Source organism: Tripterygium wilfordii, chromosome 20 (genome assembly GCF_013401445.1).
Source record: "Tripterygium wilfordii isolate XIE 37 chromosome 20, ASM1340144v1, whole genome shotgun sequence".
NCBI lineage: Eukaryota > Viridiplantae > Streptophyta > Magnoliopsida > Celastrales > Celastraceae > Tripterygium > Tripterygium wilfordii.
The window spans coordinates 4,183,295-4,205,124 of NC_052251.1; the positions used below are offsets into that span (position 1 = coordinate 4,183,295).

The following is a 21,830-nucleotide window of genomic DNA, read 5'->3' on the forward strand; positions in this document are numbered from 1 at the left end:
TGTAAACATATTTTAATTTTATCCTTATCCATTCTACCGTCTCTGAAATAAGAAATTCAAGGAGTTTACCTGACATCCTCCTAACAAAAAAATCTAGGAAATATAATGTATGAGGAAGTTTTTGGAGAGTGTGCACTAAAGTCAATCATATGATGATTCTTTAGCACATTATATTATCATGAATATTTTATTAATAAAGTTTGTTTTAGTTATTGCAATTATTTATATTTGTATAGTATAAATTATTGTAATAATGTCCCTAGAATATAATGTATATTCTTAAATATCCTTAGCCGAGTATTATTGTAAACAGGGAAGCCAATAATACATAGAGGCTAATATGTGTTTGATTAATATATGATATTAAGTCAACACGTAGTTGCATGAATTGGAGAATTTATGTACTGGAACGACCTACCATGAAATCATTACATGGAGCGTGTTATGGATGTCATAAATAATTTCATAGTGATGATGGTGTTTTGTAGTCCTTTGACCTGAGATCACCATTGTTCCCGATATAAGAAATTGTTTATTTTGACACCGTCAAACGTCTCCCACTCTCCCTTAACAAGGTGACTATAAAGGTGGTGATCGGGTGTACAATAAATTATGTAGAGGGATATGAGTGATCAAGATGGAATTTGTCCTTCTCATAACACGGGATTGATATCTAAGGCCTCTTGATTGAATAAAGCTAATAAATGCATGGCCATGCTCAAATGAGTTGATATAATGATATCAATGTCATTTGTTTCAGTTAGCTTATTCGGGAATCAAGAAACATTGATTGAGCTATACGAGGGTGACATATCCATATCTCGTGTTCAATCAAGATATCGAGGATAAAAGGAATTTACAACACGGTAACATTAGTCGCGGTAAAGGTTGAGTCGAAACATTGACTTTCTCGTAATTTGGGTAGCAGTGATATGTTGCTAGACATCCCTCGCTGCTTGTAATTCTAAAATAGGATTTTATAATTACTACCAATATTACGGGAACCTACAGGGTCACACACTAAGAATGATAAGCAATACGAAACGTAAAATTCATTAGATGAATTTCATATTTAATGTGAGCATTTTTCGGTCCTAGTTGGACAAGGATATTTTGATTTTGGTATGAAGAAATTTCTAAAAGCCAAGAGAAAGAGTAGGACTAAAACACTAGAAGCCAAGTGAAGTATTTGAGTAGGACTCAAACATTTTGGAATTCTATTTGATCTCATTTATATATATATATATATATATATATATATATACACACACGTTGCATGTATATAGATACGTTTCATATTGAACGTGTAAATATATGTATATATATATATATATATTCATCCTTTCGTAAATATATATAAATATATAATAATTTTATGATTGTAAAATACATGTTTTGTTAAAACATATAAGTTATATGTGAGTTTTTCAAGAGTAAGGCTGAGAATCTTTTGAAAGGTGTTCTCCAATTTTGCTCACTATATTGATTCAAGGTGTTGAATCGGATTTGAAGACGGTGGGTTCGTTTTGGTCTAGCAATCGGATGGCTCGTGAGTTTCATTCATGGACATGAGACGTACACTAAGATTGCATCGTTCGTGTTGATACCGTACAGGCACGATCAGAAAGTTTGTGTTCGTTGTATGCTTCGACAGTACGAAAGGTGCGCTACAAGGGTAATTGTTCTAAACCCATAATCGAATGTCGGTTTTAAACAGATCATCGGATTAGGAATCGAAAATTTTTATTATTCCGCTGCTTAATCGTTGTTCGGTTCCTAACAGAAGTACCTTCATGAACTCAGATTATATGAAAGTTGGTATCAAATAGCATATATAATATCAAAATTAATAAGAAAGACAACATTTTGTCTTAAATTTGTTTTGTTACATAAAGTTATAGCTATGGAAAGTTATTCATAAAGGCAATACCGGTAATTTCTAAAAGTAGGAATCGGTATGACAGTGAGGAGCGCATGTGGTCTTATTCCTAACCATGAAAACAAGGAGCTAATACTATCCAAAAAAAACATAGGATGATCCTTTCCTCCCAAACCTCAATTTTCCACACATCATCCGACCCTAAACATCATTTGGTTAAATAATAAAAATAGCAAGTAATTTTCATATTTTTGTAGTACCTTGTTGCCAATTGGATTAGTGTTGATAAATAAGAAAATCGATAAAAATTTAAGACACGAGTAAAATGATTGAAGTGAGTCAAACATAAACTTTGCAAATACTCGTCAAAAGTTGTTGATGCTGCAAATGGTGGTCTGTATTTTCTTAATTATCCAAGTTCTACTATTCTTTCTTGTGGAACGTATTTGTATCAAGTATTCATACTCCCTCTTGTCATATATTGAGGAGATAGTTCTCATTTCTAGCAAAGAAGCACAAATATTAATAAACAAGATTTATTTCACAAATCCTCTTGTTCAGACTTAGGTTTGAGCAAGTTCTATCAATGCACCCCGGCTTTTTCGAATGACATCCCTGGTTAATCGCACCCTCTAAAAATTTAAAATTTAAGATATTTCTAATCACACCAAAAGTAATCAAATGCTCAAAGTCTCAAACAATTTTGAAATACACCGAAAGCTCGCGAAAGCACTGGCGTGCCACACAACTTGATGAAGAGAAGATCGCGCGAGAGTCTTCAATTCCATCTAGCCACATGAAAAAAAGAAATAAGTATTTCTCGAGATGGATTTGTTGCTGAGATCCTCCATTGATGGATCTCCATCACACTACCATCCATCTCTGACTATATTGTAGCATCCTCAGGGACAGACAGATGGTATGCAGCTCACATGGTGATGATCTTCAGCAAGAGTGGAGATTACCGTTGGATTTGATGTGGACTCTATTAGCATTTCCTGCGTGAAACCTATTTAAGTGCTTTGTAATAGTTTTTTCAGATATTATTATTATGATGACTTTGCTTAAATAATAGCAGCCTTTGAGCGAATGTTGATTCCCATATTCCTAGCTTGTGTGTAATATAGGATTGTGGAAGAGTTGGACTGTCTTTGTGTGTTGGATTTCTACGTGAGTGATCTGCACTGAATTAGTTTCATTGCGAGCCGATCATTGATTTGATGTTTGTTTTTAATTTGAGTTCTTTGTCAATAAGTGTTCTTTGTATTTTGTTTTAAATTTGTAGATGAAGTAAATAGGGTTAAGAAGCAAATTTTATCAATTTTGGCTATGTCTCTGTTGTTGTCCTGACCTGAGGCCTCTATGATTAATATTGGCTGACTATGGATTTTTCATTAAATTACTGGGAATCTTAAAAATGATTGATTTGCTTGCTAAAATGTGGGTGTGATAATATATTTTCACAAAGTTTGTCAAGAATAATCACCTTGCCCACTTCTCTGGATTATTCATATGTTTTTATACATCATCATTCATCTCCATCTAGTGAAACCCTACAAGAGAAACATATCAAACCCACAATTTTAGAGCACAAACCAGAGGAAAAAAAAAACTATGTAAAATACAAAAAATAGCATTGAGGAAAACCATACCACCATGAGACAAAAAATGGACAATCACTGTTAGACCCATTGTAAATATAGCATTGAGGAGGACCAACTTCCCAATCGACCACTATAAACTGCAGGTGCGATTGCGGGCAGTCTTTATCAATAAGATCTCTGAAAGCAGCCTCACAGATTTTACAACGTACTCTTGACGAATCATTCTTAACGTTCATTAAGATCTGGGATACCAGGACGGTGCAGGAGTCTCCATACTCTCAGTTGCCCTCAGACAACAAGCTCATGAGAATTAAACTAGTAATAACTCACGTATTTGGAGTCCAACCCTTCTTAACCTTTGTAAGCATCCCCAACTCAGGGCTGGCATCACCACAGTAAATAAAAAACCCCATAATACTACATAAATTGATAGCGAACATCCCACTCCATGCAAAATTATAGCTAAAGCAGCGGCAATAATCCAGTTAGTTGGCATGTAGGCTCTTGCTTCAGCCATTGCTTCATCTCCATGCTTCTCCAAGCTAAGGAGTTGCTTTACCTTTGTTGTATGAATATAAGTTTTCTTAACTTCCTTTACAAATTCAGATAGCTGAATCCCCAAATTATCAAAGAAACCTAACAAATCATCACCACAACAACAAATATTAAATAAAAAAATCTAGTCTATATGCATTTGATATTTATTTATTAGATTTTCCCAATCATTAGTTTTAAAATAACAGATAACACATATACATAATTTGTGTATATAATTTGTGCATATAATTTGTGTATATACATAATTTGTGTGTATACATAATTTGTGTATATGTGTATATAATTTGTGTATATACATAATTTGTGTATATGTCTGGCAGAGACTATATAATACTGCACACTTGTGATACACAGATGTAATGCAAACAGATATATACTTATATATATAAACTCAAATGAACATTCAATAAATCAAGACAACGTCAGTATATCAAACCGAATTTATGTGTATGCAAATGTATATAAATATCAACTACTTTCTAATAAAAAATCAGTGTAATCAATTGTAAAAAGTATATGTTTATATGTATAAATAAACATATATAATATATTACTGTTTAAAATTGTATGACTTTTGTAGATGAGAAAAAAACAAGGGTTCATCACATAGAAATGTGTGAGACACAACAATGCCTTCATAACTAGAAATATATGAGCATTTACTAGGATTTTGACCAAAGCTCTTGAATTTCACACACAAAATCCACTTGACTAGACTCCGTCTTTAATCAACTGTGTTACGCAAAGGTGATACCCTTCCCTAATTACTATTAAGTTAGCAACAAATATGTCATTGATCTTGGATTTAAAAGACTAACACTAATAGACCACAATAAACTGCATGTGCGATTGTGAGCAGTCTTTATCAATAAGATCTCTGAAAGCAGCCTCACAGATTTTACAACGTACTCTTAACGAATCATTCTTGACGTTCATTAAGATCTGAGATACCAGGACGGTGCAGGAGTCTCCATACTCTCAGTTGCCATCTGACAACAAGCTCATGAGAATTAAACTAGTAATAACTCACGTATTTTGAGTCCAACCCTTCTTAACCTTTGTAAGCATCCCCAACTCAGGGCTGGCATCACCACAGTAAATAAAAAACCCCATAATACTACATAAATTGATAGCGAACATCCCACTCCATGCAAAATTATAGCTAAAGCAACGGCAATAATCCAGTTAGTTGGCATGTAGGCTCTTGCTTCAGCCATTGCTTCATCTCCATGCTTCTCCAAGCTAAGGAGTTGCTTTACCTTTGTTGTATGAATATAAGTTTTCTTAACTTCCTTTACAAATTCAGATAGCTGAATCCCCAAATTATCAAAGAAACCTAACAAATCATCACCACAACAACAAATATTAAATAAAAAAATCTAGTCTATATGCATTTGATATTTATTTATTAGATTTTCCCAATCATTAGTTTTAAAATAACAGATAACACATATACATAATTTGTGTATATAATTTGTGCATATAATTTGTGTATATACATAATTTGTGTGTATACATAATTTGTGTATATGTGTATATAATTTGTGTATATACATAATTTGTGTATATGTCTGGCAGAGACTATATAATACTGCACACTTGTGATACACAGATGTAATGCAAACAGATATATACTTATATATATAAACTCAAATGAACATTCAATAAATCAAGACAACGTCAGTATATCAAACCGAATTTATGTGTATGCAAATGTATATAAATATCAACTACTTTCTAATAAAAAATCAGTGTAATCAATTGTAAAAAGTATATGTTTATATGTATAAATAAACATATATAATATATTACTGTTTAAAATTGTATGACTTTTGTAGATGAGAAAAAAACAAGGGTTCATCACATAGAAATGTGTGAGACACAACAATGCCTTCATAACTAGAAATATATGAGCATTTACTAGGATTTTGACCAAAGCTCTTGAATTTCACACACAAAATCCACTTGACTAGACTCCGTCTTTAATCAACTGTGTTACGCAAAGGTGATACCCTTCCCTAATTACTATTAAGTTAGCAACAAATATGTCATTGATCTTGGATTTAAAAGACTAACACTAATAGACCACTATAAACTGCATGTGCGATTGTGAGCAGTCTTTATCAATAAGATCTCTGAAAGCAGCCTCACAGATTTTACAACGTACTCTTAACGAATCATTCTTGACGTTCATTAAGATCTGAGATACCAGGACGGTGCAGGAGTCTCCATACTCTCAGTTGCCATCTGACAACAAGCTCATGAGAATTAAACTAGTAATAACTCACGTATTTTGAGTCCAACCCTTCTTAACCTTTGTAAGCATCCCCAACTCAGGGCTGGCATCACCACAGTAAATAAAAAACCCCATAATACTACATAAATTGATAGCGAACATCCCACTCCATGCAAAATTATAGCTAAAGCAGCGGCAATAATCCAGTTAGTTGGCATGTAGGCTCTTGCTTCAGCCATTGCTTCATCTCCATGCTTCTCCAAGCTAAGGAGTTGCTTTACCTTTGTTGTATGAATATAAGTTTTCTTAACTTCCTTTACAAATTCAGATAGCTGAATCCCCAAATTATCAAAGAAACCTAACAAATCATCACCACAACAACAAATATTAAATAAAAAAATCTAGTCTATATGCATTTGATATTTATTTATTAGATTTTCCCAATCATTAGTTTTAAAATAACAGATAACACATATACATAATTTGTGTATATAATTTGTGCATATAATTTGTGTATATACATAATTTGTGTGTATACATAATTTGTGTATATGTGTATATAATTTGTGTATATACATAATTTGTGTATATGTCTGGCAGAGACTATATAATACTGCACACTTGTGATACACAGATGTAATGCAAACAGATATATACTTATATATATAAACTCAAATGAACATTCAATAAATCAAGACAACGTCAGTATATCAAACCGAATTTATGTGTATGCAAATGTATATAAATATCAACTACTTTCTAATAAAAAATCAGTGTAATCAATTGTAAAAAGTATATGTTTATATGTATAAATAAACATATATAATATATTACTGTTTAAAATTGTATGACTTTTGTAGATGAGAAAAAAACAAGGGTTCATCACATAGAAATGTGTGAGACACAACAATGCCTTCATAACTAGAAATATATGAGCATTTACTAGGATTTTGACCAAAGCTCTTGAATTTCACACACAAAATCCACTTGACTAGACTCCGTCTTTAATCAACTGTGTTACGCAAAGGTGATACCCTTCCCTAATTACTATTAAGTTAGCAACAAATATGTCATTGATCTTGGATTTAAAAGACTAACACTAATAGACCACTATAAACTGCATGTGCGATTGTGAGCAGTCTTTATCAATAAGATCTCTGAAAGCAGCCTCACAGATTTTACAACGTACTCTTAACGAATCATTCTTGACGTTCATTAAGATCTGAGATACCAGGACGGTGCAGGAGTCTCCATACTCTCAGTTGCCATCTGACAACAAGCTCATGAGAATTAAACTAGTAATAACTCACGTATTTTGAGTCCAACCCTTCTTAACCTTTGTAAGCATCCCCAACTCAGGGCTGGCATCACCACAGTAAATAAAAAACCCCATAATACTACATAAATTGATAGCGAACATCCCACTCCATGCAAAATTATAGCTAAAGCAGCGGCAATAATCCAGTTAGTTGGCATGTAGGCTCTTGCTTCAGCCATTGCTTCATCTCCATGCTTCTCCAAGCTAAGGAGTTGCTTTACCTTTGTTGTATGAATATAAGTTTTCTTAACTTCCTTTACAAATTCAGATAGCTGAATCCCCAAATTATCAAAGAAACCTAACAAATCATCACCACAACAACAAATATTAAATAAAAAAATCTAGTCTATATGCATTTGATATTTATTTATTAGATTTTCCCAATCATTAGTTTTAAAATAACAGATAACACATATACATAATTTGTGTATATAATTTGTGCATATAATTTGTGTATATACATAATTTGTGTGTATACATAATTTGTGTATATGTGTATATAATTTGTGTATATACATAATTTGTGTATATGTCTGGCAGAGACTATATAATACTGCACACTTGTGATACACAGATGTAATGCAAACAGATATATACTTATATATATAAACTCAAATGAACATTCAATAAATCAAGACAACGTCAGTATATCAAACCGAATTTATGTGTATGCAAATGTATATAAATATCAACTACTTTCTAATAAAAAATCAGTGTAATCAATTGTAAAAAGTATATGTTTATATGTATAAATAAACATATATAATATATTACTGTTTAAAATTGTATGACTTTTGTAGATGAGAAAAAAACAAGGGTTCATCACATAGAAATGTGTGAGACACAACAATGCCTTCATAACTAGAAATATATGAGCATTTACTAGGATTTTGACCAAAGCTCTTGAATTTCACACACAAAATCCACTTGACTAGACTCCGTCTTTAATCAACTGTGTTACGCAAAGGTGATACCCTTCCCTAATTACTATTAAGTTAGCAACAAATATGTCATTGATCTTGGATTTAAAAGACTAACACTAATAGACCACTATAAACTGCATGTGCGATTGTGAGCAGTCTTTATCAATAAGATCTCTGAAAGCAGCCTCACAGATTTTACAACGTACTCTTAACGAATCATTCTTGACGTTCATTAAGATCTGAGATACCAGGACGGTGCAGGAGTCTCCATACTCTCAGTTGCCATCTGACAACAAGCTCATGAGAATTAAACTAGTAATAACTCACGTATTTTGAGTCCAACCCTTCTTAACCTTTGTAAGCATCCCCAACTCAGGGCTGGCATCACCACAGTAAATAAAAAACCCCATAATATTACATAAATTGATCGCGAACATCCCACTCCATGCAAAATTATAGCTAAAGCAGCCACAATAATCCAGTTAGTTGGCATGTAGGCTCTTGCCTCAGCCATTGCTTCATCTCCATGCTTCTCCAAACTAAAGAGTTGCCTCAGGCATGGAACTTTGAGTTCAATTTTCGGAAATTGCTAATGCGAGGTTGTCAGTATTGATGGTGAATTATCCCACCATTCGGGCACTATAAGGCCTGTAGTAATGTGCCGTATAGAATCTTATGTAATTAAGAGCTTGCTAAAGCAAGTCCAACTCGAATGGGAATGTTGTTCCGCGATTAAAAATAGAGATGATTAGATTTTAGATCGATCGATTCGATGACAGAGGTTGTTTAGATCATCTAAAATTGTGTGATATTGAACTTGAGAAATTCTGGCCTCGTAGGAATACTTGTGGGGGAAAACTGATTGTATGTACTAGTCACCGAAAACTCTCATCATTTACGAATGAGTTTTGATCTTGGTTTTTTTGAGAATTTTGGATTTGGTTGTGCTTCGAAGCCTAGGATATTTCTGTGTCCGAGTACATTCGGCACCGAGTTCCTTACCCGAGTTGTAAATGGAAGATGCCTGATCCTGCTAAGATTGACACGGTGGTGGTTTACAAGAAACCCGATCCACATCTCTGGGATAGAGTAAGTACCTTATTACTGGATATTAATTTGAAGTAAAAAAAAGACTGATGTTTTCTGATGCAAAGTTTTGTGAAATTGTTTCAGTCTCCAAGAAGAAACTGTTGCAGGGTGAAGGAGGCAAGTAAGAAAGGGAGCATGGTGGTGGATGTGGGTGTATGTAGGGAAGGTGAGATCAGTGGAGTTAATTAGGGATTGTATGTAGGATCTTCTGCTCCTCCTCCTCGTATCATTCTCTCATTTGTTTTATTATTTATCTGTAATTCTATTTTACAGTAATCATTGGACAGACGAACAGGTTGCTAAATCTACGGAACTTGTAATTTATGCTTTTTTTTTTTTTTAATTTATATGGATGTTGAAGCAGCCTAGTTTGTCAATTAAATAGCAAAACCTACAAAGTTTTTGATTTGGACAGGGCTCGTGATGTAGTTGTGTTTTTTTTTTCCCCTTCTTCTTTTGGTAATGATCAGGCACCAGGAAGACAGAGATATGAATGCTTTATAAATGCTGTGTGTCCAATCCAAAGACATGATCATTGTGATGTATAGGGTTAGTCTGCTTAAAGAGAATTTCTTTGAAGAGTTGGATTGAGTGTCAGCTGGAAATCATTTGAGGTAATAGGTTCAACTTGACAATTTTCACAAACCTAATAATCTAAGGGAAAATTGCACCGGTCTTTATGTATCCATGAAAATTCTAATTACATCAATATCCCCATTATTTATGAGTTGAAAGAAAAAGTCACAAATCCTAATGATTTTAATGACGGTTTGTTACGTCACCACCATCGTTAGATTCTCCTCATTTAGATGCATAATGTCCAGTCAGATTCTATCCAAAACAGTCATCGGAAAAGGAGACCCGAAATTAACCCGTTTTACTCGAGTAATATTAATGTTTGAAATGTAAGTCCTTATACTTTTCTTTTTCTTTTTTTTTTTTCTTCTTCTAAAAGAGTCTCCGTTAAGATTATCCGTTCATGACATTTTTAATGTCGTGGATTTTATTATATGTATGTAGAAAATGACCCGTCCGAAGAAGACCCACGAAGGTCTAATTCAGAACGATGGCAGAGGAAATGACGCACCTATCGGCTATCGGAGAAGATCCATGGCCATGAGTACTCTCATTCTTCTGATTCTGACCACGCTGAGAAGTCGTCGATTAAGTCCAAAACATACCTATTATGAGAGCTGGAGTCTAATGATATGGGTCTTGGTCTTGCCGTCTTGGAATGGAAGCTGACAGTGATAGACAAGACAGATGGGTCTTCTCTAGAGATTGGCTTTAAGAGTTGTATGGTTGAGGTAATCTATTAATTTTACGTATGATTATTCTTGAAATATTTTATTTGTCATGGTGAAATAACTTGATAAGGAATAATATAAAGTTGTTATTAAATAATTACCTAACTAAGCGTAATTCATAGGCATTTGCTTATCGAATCTCATGATGAATTTATGCAATGCGTAGTGCCAATGGATAAACGAAAACGCAAAAATTAGCAATTTTCTCCTAACTCGTTGATTCCTAAAAATGTCAAGAAGGCATGGCAAAATTACAAAGAATATTCTTCTCAAAATTTATTTCAATAATCAATTTTTAACTGTACTAAAATTGGCCTAAAAATCATCAAGATACGTAGACAAACCAAGAGGTGCTCGAACTACAGTCGTTGAAAAGTCAAGGTGGGCCACTAGCAACCTACAAGATACGTAGACAAGAAACACTCAGAAAAACTTGGCACCGATGGAGTGCCAGCCAAAGAAGTTTTGATGGTCAAGACAATAAAGGCGAAGAGCCAAAAAGAGAAATGCAATAGATGCAGATGGTGGCTGTTATCATGGAGATCGGCGCGGTGGAAGAAAGTATGAAGAGAAAGAGTGTGATATAAGTTTTTACAAAGAACAAGCTCGGGTAGGCTTAGTTCTTCATGGTTCGTCATCCCTTCTCTAGGAAGAACAAAGGTTTATATAGTTTGGTTAAAGTAAAGATAGTGACATCACGTCAGGCGAGGCCATGTCCCAAAGATGATCTGTAAAAGAATGATTTTGAGGTTGGCGTGTGTCAAGAAGGTTGACATGATTGGTAACAAAAAGAAAATATCATCAATTGCGGTTTGTCCTCTATGATAGGATTAGTGCAAGTTACGAGGTTGTATGGGATAGGTGACCCTGCATGCCTGATGTCCAAGGAAGACAGTTGATTGGATAATCCCCGAGGTCGACTCTGGGAATTACTACTAAAGCCAATGATGCTGGCAGATGAAAGAGGAATAGGGGGTGATAAATTGCCTTAAGGTTTGGTGATGTGGACAAGGTCTTTAGTTATGCACGTGAAATGAACAGTAAAAGTAGAGTGTATAGCTGTCATACCTAAGGCCGTCCATGGATCAAATCATACATAATCCATGGGCTTAGTGGACCCATGTACAAAGAGTGGACTTTGGGTCTCGTTAGTCAAAGAGTGGATTGGGCTTGGAACCATATTTGAAGAAAATGGACTTGAACTATTTTTGGCCGTTATAGTTTGTCTCCCACTCTCTAAATTAAAGTGTTGCTTGGCTTAGAGAGTAGTGAGTCGTGTCAGGCGATCCAAGTGTTGATTGCATCAATTATGCATGTGAGAATGTCGTGTTGGCGACCCTAACCAAGTAGTAAGTAGCTTAGTGAACGATGTCACCATTCAGTGAGCTACTTGAGGACACATGGATGGTAATATCAGAATGAGCGAGTATGGAAGTTATAGATGATCTGGGAATACCATGTGGTGAGACCCAGGGGTTGCGACTAGCAGTGAAATGTCCTGAAGGCTCGGACTTACAATCAACCTGGTGTAGCATTGAGGTGTTACCAAAATTTTGTATAGTATAACAAATGATTATGGGAATATCATACAGTGAAACCCAGAAGCTCTTTGTAGCGTAAGTAAAATGCTCCTGGATTACCACATGGTGAAACCCAGGGGTTACGGCTAGCAGTGGAATGTCCTAAGAGCTAGGACTTACAGCTGACCTAGTTTAGCAGCAAGACATTACCATGATTTAGTATAATAGGTGTGGGAGTATCGTGTGGTGAAACGCATGGATTGCGGCCTATTCTGGCATGGCAGCGAGGCGATACCATACTTTATGCTATAAAGGCTTGAGAATAACATGTGCTGAAACTTAGGGACGGTGGTTGGAGTTCCCTCTATGCAAAGGTCAAGTTGTCAGTTGAAGGAGGAATTATCATATAGATGAACCATCTTGTGTAGGTTTTTTTGGCGGGAGTTTCACCAATTTCATTTTGTTGGTGAGGTGTCATCATGTGGATGGATTTTTCCTATAAAAAAGAAGTTTTACATTAAAATATTAAATGCATTGACATTTATGCAATAAATGCATGTATGGCTAACATGTGTAATCAGAAAATGTGAAAGAACGTGATAGATTGTTTTGTTCCACGTGTCCTATCGGGTGTATTTGAATCAATGCATAGAGCAAGTTTTCTCGTGTTTTGAGGGGAGATGCCTCGTTACGAGTGAAATGGTGCTTAATGATGTCAGTATGATTTTCACAAAAAGACATTTCTAAAGACCCATTTTAAAAGGAATAAATCAACTTGCATTCAGACTTTCCACTTTGTGTGCATCGAGAGGATCTCAGAGACGTTCTATAGTACATAGTTTCACAAGGTAAACTTTTTTTCTTTTTAAATTTTCCTGCATTCACACGAAAACGAGTTCTAGAGAATCGTCTCAATACGGGATGAGTGATGAAATTGCGATGAATGAAATGACGCAGGTGCAGAGCCTCACTCTGTGAGAGAAGAGTCTGATCATCATAGTGTTGAAAGAACTGTGTCGAAGGCAGGATTGACCGCCTTAAAAGTGTATCACAAAGCTTGGAGGAGGTTCTAGAGGACACAGGTTCTTCAGGAGAGGGGACTCCAAAAAGAACCGACGTTGTAAAGACTTTCATTTGCGAAAAGAACTCAAGAGTCTTGTGTTCAAGAATATGTCGATGCGATAGCAAGGGCAAAAGACAATGCAAAACATTTTCTTATAGCACAGAGAAGCAACATCGAACTGTAGAGGGAAAGGGATGAAGCTAAACCAAGGGCGAAGAGAGCTGAGGTTACCCTCATATAGTATCAAGAGCAAGATCAATCTGAAAAGAGAGATGGAGATAATAGCAGAAAGAATAAAGTAGGAGTTAGAAGAGAAGATGGTCATTTGTGAGGCCAATTTTGACAAAAAAATAGCTGTCATGGCAGAGCAGGTAAGGGATATTATAGGGATTGCTGCATTTGCCATAAAGCTTAAGATGCTTCAGCAGTCCAAGATGGGTGAGGTTGGTACATTGAACGTGGACGAGGACATCGCCAAGTGTGAAGATTTGTTGAAGGCATATCCAATGTCCAAAGAGCTTGACATGAAGAAGGGAGTGGGTGAGAGTTTTGCCCACGTCGTCATAATTGAACGTCATTCGTCCACAGGTCTGGTCGACAACTTCTGTTGCCATGTCATTAAGCTTAAGCCCAAGTCCAATGATCTTGAACTACCTACTACTGTTGGCTCCTTGGTTGAGATTGAGCTCGTCATTCATGAGCTCTATGTAAAGTCAATTGAAGTCGATGTTGTTTCCCAGTTTGTCATTGAGCCTGAGTCTAATCCTACTATTGTGGGGTCGGAGGAAATGATTGTTGATCCTCATAATCTTTGAATAATCAATTTTAATTTTTGTTATGTTTTTGAATATTTTATTCAGACTAGTTTTAACTACTATTTTAATGATCCTTTGTATTTTAAAAAATGCTTTGGGAATTGCATTCCCAGCGAAAATATTTTTGAGATCATTTAAGGCGATCAGAGGGTTGACCTTGAAAAAGATAAGGAACACTTTTCTAAGGACCCAGTCACTTACCTTGAAGGCCTTGGTGCAAACATATTTGTTGAACTGGTTGGAGTTCCTTAACTTATAAGCGGCATTGTGAGTGAGGGTTGTTTCCCTGAGCTTGTCTATGGTAGCTAATTAATAATTAAGTTCTGCTAATTGGATCGTTGATTTATCCACTGATATCTGGTTGAGAGAAGTCTGGCTTCCATTGAAATGACTGCTTCTAAATCATAAAGAAGTGAAAATGGAGGTTCACCCATTGAGGTTTCTACTGTTATGCGATAGGACCATAGAACGCCTGGCAGCTCATCTATCCATTTTCATTTGGCCTTCTCAAGACACCTCTTTAGTGTGTTGATGAGCGTCCTGTTGGATGCTTTGCCTTGAATGTTTGACCGAGGATATCTTGGCGTAGAGAAGTTCAACTTACTACTCTAGTCATTGTAGAATTTATGGAAGGCATAACTGATAAACTGGGAATTGTTATCAGTTATGATTTCTCTTGGCACTCCATATCTACAAATAATGTTTTGCCATACGAACTTCTTTACTTCAGTATCTCTGAATCGCCAAAAGGAGTTTGCTTCTATCCATTTCGTGAAGTAGTTTGTCATGGCTAGAAAGAAAAATCATTGCCTAGAAGCATCATGTAAAGGTCCAATCATATCCATTGTCCATTTCATGAATGGTCAAAGAGATTTAGATCGGAGTTTGTCATTTTGGGGGCCGAAGAGGTATCTAGTCAAACCACTAGCACTTTTCATATCGCCTTTCGTAGGCGTTGAATCAACTCACATAGTCGGTCAAAAGTATCTTCTTGAGAAGGCTTGATTCGCCGAATTCCTTTCACTTGAGTGATTGCCACACTCTCCTTCATGTAACTCTGCTAGGAAGTATAGGGTTTGCTCAGGAGTAACACATCGTAACAATGGTGCAGAGTAGGATCTCTTGTATATTTGTCATTCGAAGACAGTGTATCTTGTTGTCTTTGTGCGCAGTTGTCGTGCCTCATTGTTGTCTATTGGAAGCATGCCATCTTAAATGTACTTGATCATTGATGTCATCCAACTATCCTTATCAATTTTGTGGGCATTGCATAGATAGTGAGTGTTGAGGCTAGTTCTTCGCTATCTTTAACAACAGAAAACCATTTGAGATAAATTATTGAAATTGGCTCAAGAGTGTCTATCTGGATTGACGATCCAAGGTTTACTAGTGTATCTATGTGCAAATTCTCTGTTCTTGGTACCTACATGATAGAGAATTTCAAAAAGGAGTCTTGCAGATCTTTTACCAAGGCGAGATATTTTGATATTTTGGGATCTTGGGATGTACAAGAACCTTGGAACTAATTCACTATCAACTGTGAATCTGATCAGATCGCCAGATGTTTGTCTCCCTTTCCCTAGGCTAGGTTCAAAAACAATAAGGACTTCATACTTGGCTTCATTTTTTTTCGTCCAGAAGTCGCATATGATTACTGCTGGAGGATACTTTCTTCCGGAGATATTAATACTATTCCGAGGCTATTGCCTTTGGAATTAGTAGAGCTATCCATGGAGAGAGTCCAAGGTGCAACGACTTGGTTGGTTATGTGCATCAACTCTTTCTTAGCTCCGTCAAGTGTCAAAGGAGTGAAGCCAACGATAAAATTCACTAGCACTTGAGATTTGGTGGCAGTGCAAGACGAGTAAGAGTTATCATGCTTACCGAGCTCAACCTCCTTTTAGTAACTTTCGAGTAGTTGTTACCAAGGCGAGAGTCGACTTCTCTAACTGACTATAGCGTGTCTCAACATCAAGAAGGCTCTTGCTAGTGTAGTAGATTGGATTTCGAATTCTCTCTTCCTCTCTTACCAACACTTCGCTTACAACGATTTCAGATACCGCCAAATAGATGAATAACACCTCTCTTTCCTTAGGATTAGAAAGAAGAGGAGGTGAAGTCAAGTAACACTTTAGTTGTTGTAGAGCAACTTCATACTCAAGAGTCCACTTAAAGTTTGTCATCTTCCTTAGCGTGTCGAAGAAAATGTGGCACCTTTCAGATGACCATGAGATGAACCGAATGAGAGCTGCCACTTGTCCCACCAGTCGCTGGACGTCTTTTATGTAGCTCAACGATGGGATGTCGAGTATGGATCGTATTTGCTCTGAATTGGCTTATATCCCTCGATGAGGTACCATATAGTTTAGGAATTTCCTGGAGGCTATGCTGAACAAATACTTGATGGGGTTTAACTTCATATTTTATTTGATCAATAAATCGAACGCCTGTTGTAGATTACCAAGTGTTGCTTGGCAACCAAAGATTTCATGAGCATGTCGTCGATATATACTTCTATCTCGTCCCTTAGCAATCCAAAGAACATCTGTTAATCAATCTCTGATAGGTGACTCCTATATTTTTCAAATTGAAAGACATTACTTTATAACCTCATTTGTCAAAGAGTGGATTGGGCTTAGAGTCAAACTTGAAGAAAATGGGCCTGAACTATATTTTGCCACTATAATGCCAGACTAGGAAAATGCCAATCATAAATTAAGAGCATCTTAAAATGAATATCATTGATTAATTATTTTCATTAAGCTAACAATTTTTCAATTCCAAGGGGAAATTGCTATTTAACCTATGAGATTTGATCATTTAAGTAAACTAGGCGCACACCCAAGCTACGCGCATCGTGTCTGAATCATGAAAGTTATAACTCCTACATTATTAAAGGAAAGGAGGAACAAATGATTCTAGTTTCAATGGGAACTACAGATAATCCAAAGGATTACATCAAGTTTTTTTCTTTGGACTTAAAAAGTAATGCATGCATGCAAAATCAGATATTTCCTTCAATATTTGAAATGACATTAAAGATTCACATACAACCATTGAGATGGTCGCATAATAACAGAAGCAAAAGATGCCAAATCTAACAGTCAAAATATAGCAAAGAGGGCTAAAAGTTCCAAGTTTTGAAATAGTTGCTGTACCAACTTTTCAAGTGTTGCCAAAAGAAATCCATCATCCTCTGCAAACTCCGTCATGCTCTTTTTTTCTTGTTTTTCGGTTGCCATTTATGTACAAAGCTTCTCAATCCTGAATTGTAGAAACACTCGCTATTCACAAAACTTAAAATTAGTGCGTCAATTGAAAAAGAGAGAACAAATTTACAAATAAAAAACCCAAACAGGGACAACAGAGAAAAAAAACATAGGAAAAACCAAAACAGTCGTTAGGGCTTCTCGTCGAGTTCGGGATTGGATATTAGTCTCCGAGATTTTTGGGAGAGGTTCGCCGATATTCCACCTTGATTCAACAATCATATAATGTCTAAACAGAATAAAAAAACCTTTTGTTTTATTTAATTATTTTAACAATTACCTCTTAATCTAAAGTCACCATCCTCAGATTATTTGAAGTTGGTGTAACCTATTGTCACTATCATCCACTATCACTGTGAAGATAATTTTCCTTATCCCTGCACTTCTGAGATTGCCATGCCCCATTCAAAAAAGTATTGAACATTCCCAATAAGTTTACGAAAACAATTAAACGAAGAGAGAACAGAAGCAGTGAATGGAATGCTTGTGTAATCCCTTCTCTCCACAACTTTTCTTCATCTAAACAATTAAACCAAATTAAAGACAGCAATTAATTTATGCTTATTTCACATAAGGTGAAAACATATACCTCCACTTCCAAGATAATAAAGAATAAATAATAATTTGACCAACCTAAACATTTGATAATGCAGCAACATAGGGAGACCTGTATGTTAAACCAATGCCTAAATCTTTTTTTTATTAATTGGAGGAGATTACCAGTATTGGTTTGGGCCCGTACTCAAAGAGCTAGAACAACACGATATTGGCTCTTGGCCTTGTTTGGGCCTGCACTCTCAGTTGGGACAGCGTTGTTGTTTGACATCTTGACATCTCAAGTCCTGCATGCTGCAACCCAAAAGCCTGGTAGCAATATTTGCAGCTGCCAAAAAAATTAATCACTTGTCACTCCCACATAAACATCTTAATTTGACATCCAGTTCTTGCATGATCAGAAATTGTAAATTCTTACCTACTCAATACAAAATATGCGATTTAATATAATTAAAAGGATTGATGACCGTGAGGTACTGAGGTCTATAGCAAATGGCTCATCCACCTAATTTGGAAAAAAATTGGCCTAAAAAATGAATCTCTAACTACTTTTGGGTAGTATAGCTTTTTTTGTCTTTTACCTCTTTGAACTGAATGGATTTGCAATGTGTGTTTTCTAACATGCAGTTGGTCACACAAATCAATTCATGTACCTTCTGTTGCAAAAATTTATGTAAAAAACTGAATCTCTAATTGTTCAACTTCCTATAGAAAATTGAAGGGGACATACATAGACAATCAGACGCAGTTGCAATATGGAGCTTCGAAAGAGAAACAAATGGAAGAATTTCATAGAAAATATATCACTTATCAAATCGGGTAATACCCAGACGCACGATTCACTACATAATGCTATGTTGAGCCTTTAATACTGAACATGGTAACTAAAAGACAGATTTCCTCACTCACATGTTCGGCGAGGGCAAGGTTTGCCCCAAATAAGGATATGATGGTCCCTAATTGACCCTATGTCTTCCCAGAAGTCATTGAAGAGTTAAGCCTACAAGAAATTCAAGACAGTCACCAAAGCGAACGAATAAACTTAAACATCAAGTCAAATACTCCTATGAAGCAGTGAAATTGAGCACATATGAAGCATACCTTGTATCCCTTGAGAATAATCAAATAACAACAAAAAAAGTAAAGGAATTGAAAAAGTCTAGAAAGTAACAGTCAAAGCTTACCCCGTCATTGCTTCTTTTTTTCTCTTTTTTTTTTTCCTGATGCCTTTGTTGTTCGAAGCTTGTCAGCCCTGCATTGTAGAAACACTCCCTATTAACAAAACTGGAAATTAAGGGCTTCAACTGAAACAGGGAAACCAATTTACATACATAGAAAAGACCGAAAAAAGGAAATTGGCGAAACAAATTTACACAAAAGAATAGAAGATGATGTGTCATAGTTTTTAATCCCCTAGCCCAAGAAAATGAAAAGAAACACCCCCTATTAACAAAACTGAAAATTAGGGCTTCAATGGAAAACAGGGGAAACTAATTTACTACGAACTCCTCTGAGATTCTCACTCCGCAAGCCTTTTTGTCCAAGTAGCCGTTCAAGATTTTAACAGATTTGCAAAGCTAAGCGTTAAGAGCTCTGCCTCTCTGCATCGAACCGCTCAGAAAATCCTTCCAGCGGATCTAACAACAACCGAAAAAAAAACAGAAGGGGAGAGTATAAATAGAGAAGATCACGAAAGGATAAGAGAAATGGAACCCTTGAAAACCCAACCGACTACTTTAAAAGAGGAGAAGCATTAAGTCACATGCATGAAGCTCTCCTACGAAGCCTTCTTATTAAGTTTTGTAGCTTCCATAAGGCGATTCTTCTGCCAACTACCTGTAGCATTCGAATTGGTCTTCATCTTCACCTACTCCCAAGAGGGAAAACGAAATTCATTCTTCATACGCAAAATCATGAATTTTTGAAGACCCAAAACAATTATTTGTCGGATTAAATGGATAATCATAAATGAATAAATATAAATTAAGCGGATGTACATGCACCAACAAAGAAGAAAGACAGTAGAAGCTGAAGAGGCGTGAATTGAATCGTGCATAAGGAGATGGAAGAGGTGTTTTATAAATCGTAAACTACAATAACTTTAATCATTTTTTTAAAAATTTATTTGAAATTATTATCCAGGTGACAATAATATGTTGAACGTAAAAGTTGAGGTGGTCTCTTAAAAATTCAGTAAATTTTCTCTCAGTTTCTATAATATTGTATTGTATAGATATAGATAGATCGATGGGTCTGAGGCCCAATGGCATGGCTTCGTTTGTATCGTGCTTTGAGCATCACCTTGAGGGTTTGGTACTACCCATATGTTTTTGTTTTTTTTTTTGAAAGGTTCACAAGTCACACACATGCTAAGTCATGCCTAAGGGACATGAAGGCCACCACAATATATGGAAAACTACTCAAATCCCAAACCTTCTAGTAAGAATAGAACTCTGGACCTCAAGGTACTACCCATATGTTACCTTGCATCAATTGCCATTATAAGATTGTGAGACGTATTATAGTATTGAATACATAAAGCTACGTGCTACTCCAGTGTCTTTAATTGCAGAACAAGTTGCTCAATCTCAATTTAGCTATTAACAGTTCGACAATATAACGTGGATTACATTAACTCAACCTTGTTCTTCTACACATCTAACAACTTGCTTTCCTTTCTCATTAGGAAACTATGCAATAAAAATAAAAATGATTATATTGGGGTCTCGAAAATAATCAAGGATTGGACCCTAAAATGCACAAAGACATGATCTATGGAGATCCAGAGGTCTTCAAATACAATTATAATAATTTCCCTATACATGAATTTAGATCCACTGCGCAATCGAGGAAAAACAAAAAAGGGTAAAAAAAATATTGATTAATACAGCAGGAAAAGTTCCAACAAGACACTATCCTATGCACATTCTCAAGCTCCTCAATCAAAAGGCATGCTCATTCTACAATTGTTGGCATATAAAGAAGAGGATGAAAAGAAAATAGAAACTAATTACCAGCAATATTTTTTCCAACCCAAAGGTGACCTTTTTTTAGAACCCCATACAAGTACAAATACAAAAGTACAAATACTCACAAATTATAAAAGAATACAAAACGACATCGTTCTCACAAAGAAGAGTACCTTCTTTAGACCCCTATCCGTCAATCTCTCCAACAACCATTACTTTGGTCACAAATTGTTTATAGCAACCAGAAACGTCTCAACAATTATCAAATTTATGTAAGAGTTTAGAACCAAGAAAAATTAGTAGTGACTAAATTTTTTTTTTTATAGCAACCAAAAACGTCTCAAGAATCACCAAATCTATGTCAGACTTTAGAACCAAGAAAAATTACCAGCCACTTGAGAGAATATTCAAAAATTGAAACAAGTAAGAAGAGGTTACTAGAAAATGGGGTTCATAGTACTTTTAGTCACGGAATAAATTGACCCACCCCAACTCGGTCTCTCATTTTTTAAACGTTTCAAGTTGAGTATCGAATTCTTAAAATTGTTTCAAACTCATCACATGACCAGATTTCTACCATTTCGATCAGTCAACTTTCCTATGTGACAAAAAATAATAATAATTTTATATTTCTAATTGATGTGTTCTGACATGTGCTTACTCAGCTTTTAGGGTTTATGCCACATAAGAAAAAACACATAGAAAAAATAAACAAAAGAAAAACA

The 21,830-nt window shown here is 35.5% G+C and overlaps 1 long non-coding RNA gene across 2 annotated transcripts; it reads right to left on the reverse strand.

Annotated features, from left to right (window-relative positions):
- Nucleotides 1–17,309: 17,309 nt before the first annotated feature.
- Nucleotides 17,310–20,099, reverse strand: LOC119987466. 2 transcript variants are annotated; one of them, XR_005465453.1, is made up of 5 exons: nucleotides 19,872–20,099; nucleotides 19,321–19,773; nucleotides 19,046–19,136; nucleotides 18,302–18,464; nucleotides 17,310–17,596 (listed from the first exon to the last, which is right to left on the reverse strand). It is a non-coding gene; the product is annotated as an uncharacterized LOC119987466 (long non-coding RNA). The 2 variants fall into 2 exon arrangements; XR_005465452.1 differs by having other exon boundaries at nucleotides 17,310–18,464.
- Nucleotides 20,100–21,830: the final 1,731 nt, after the last annotated feature.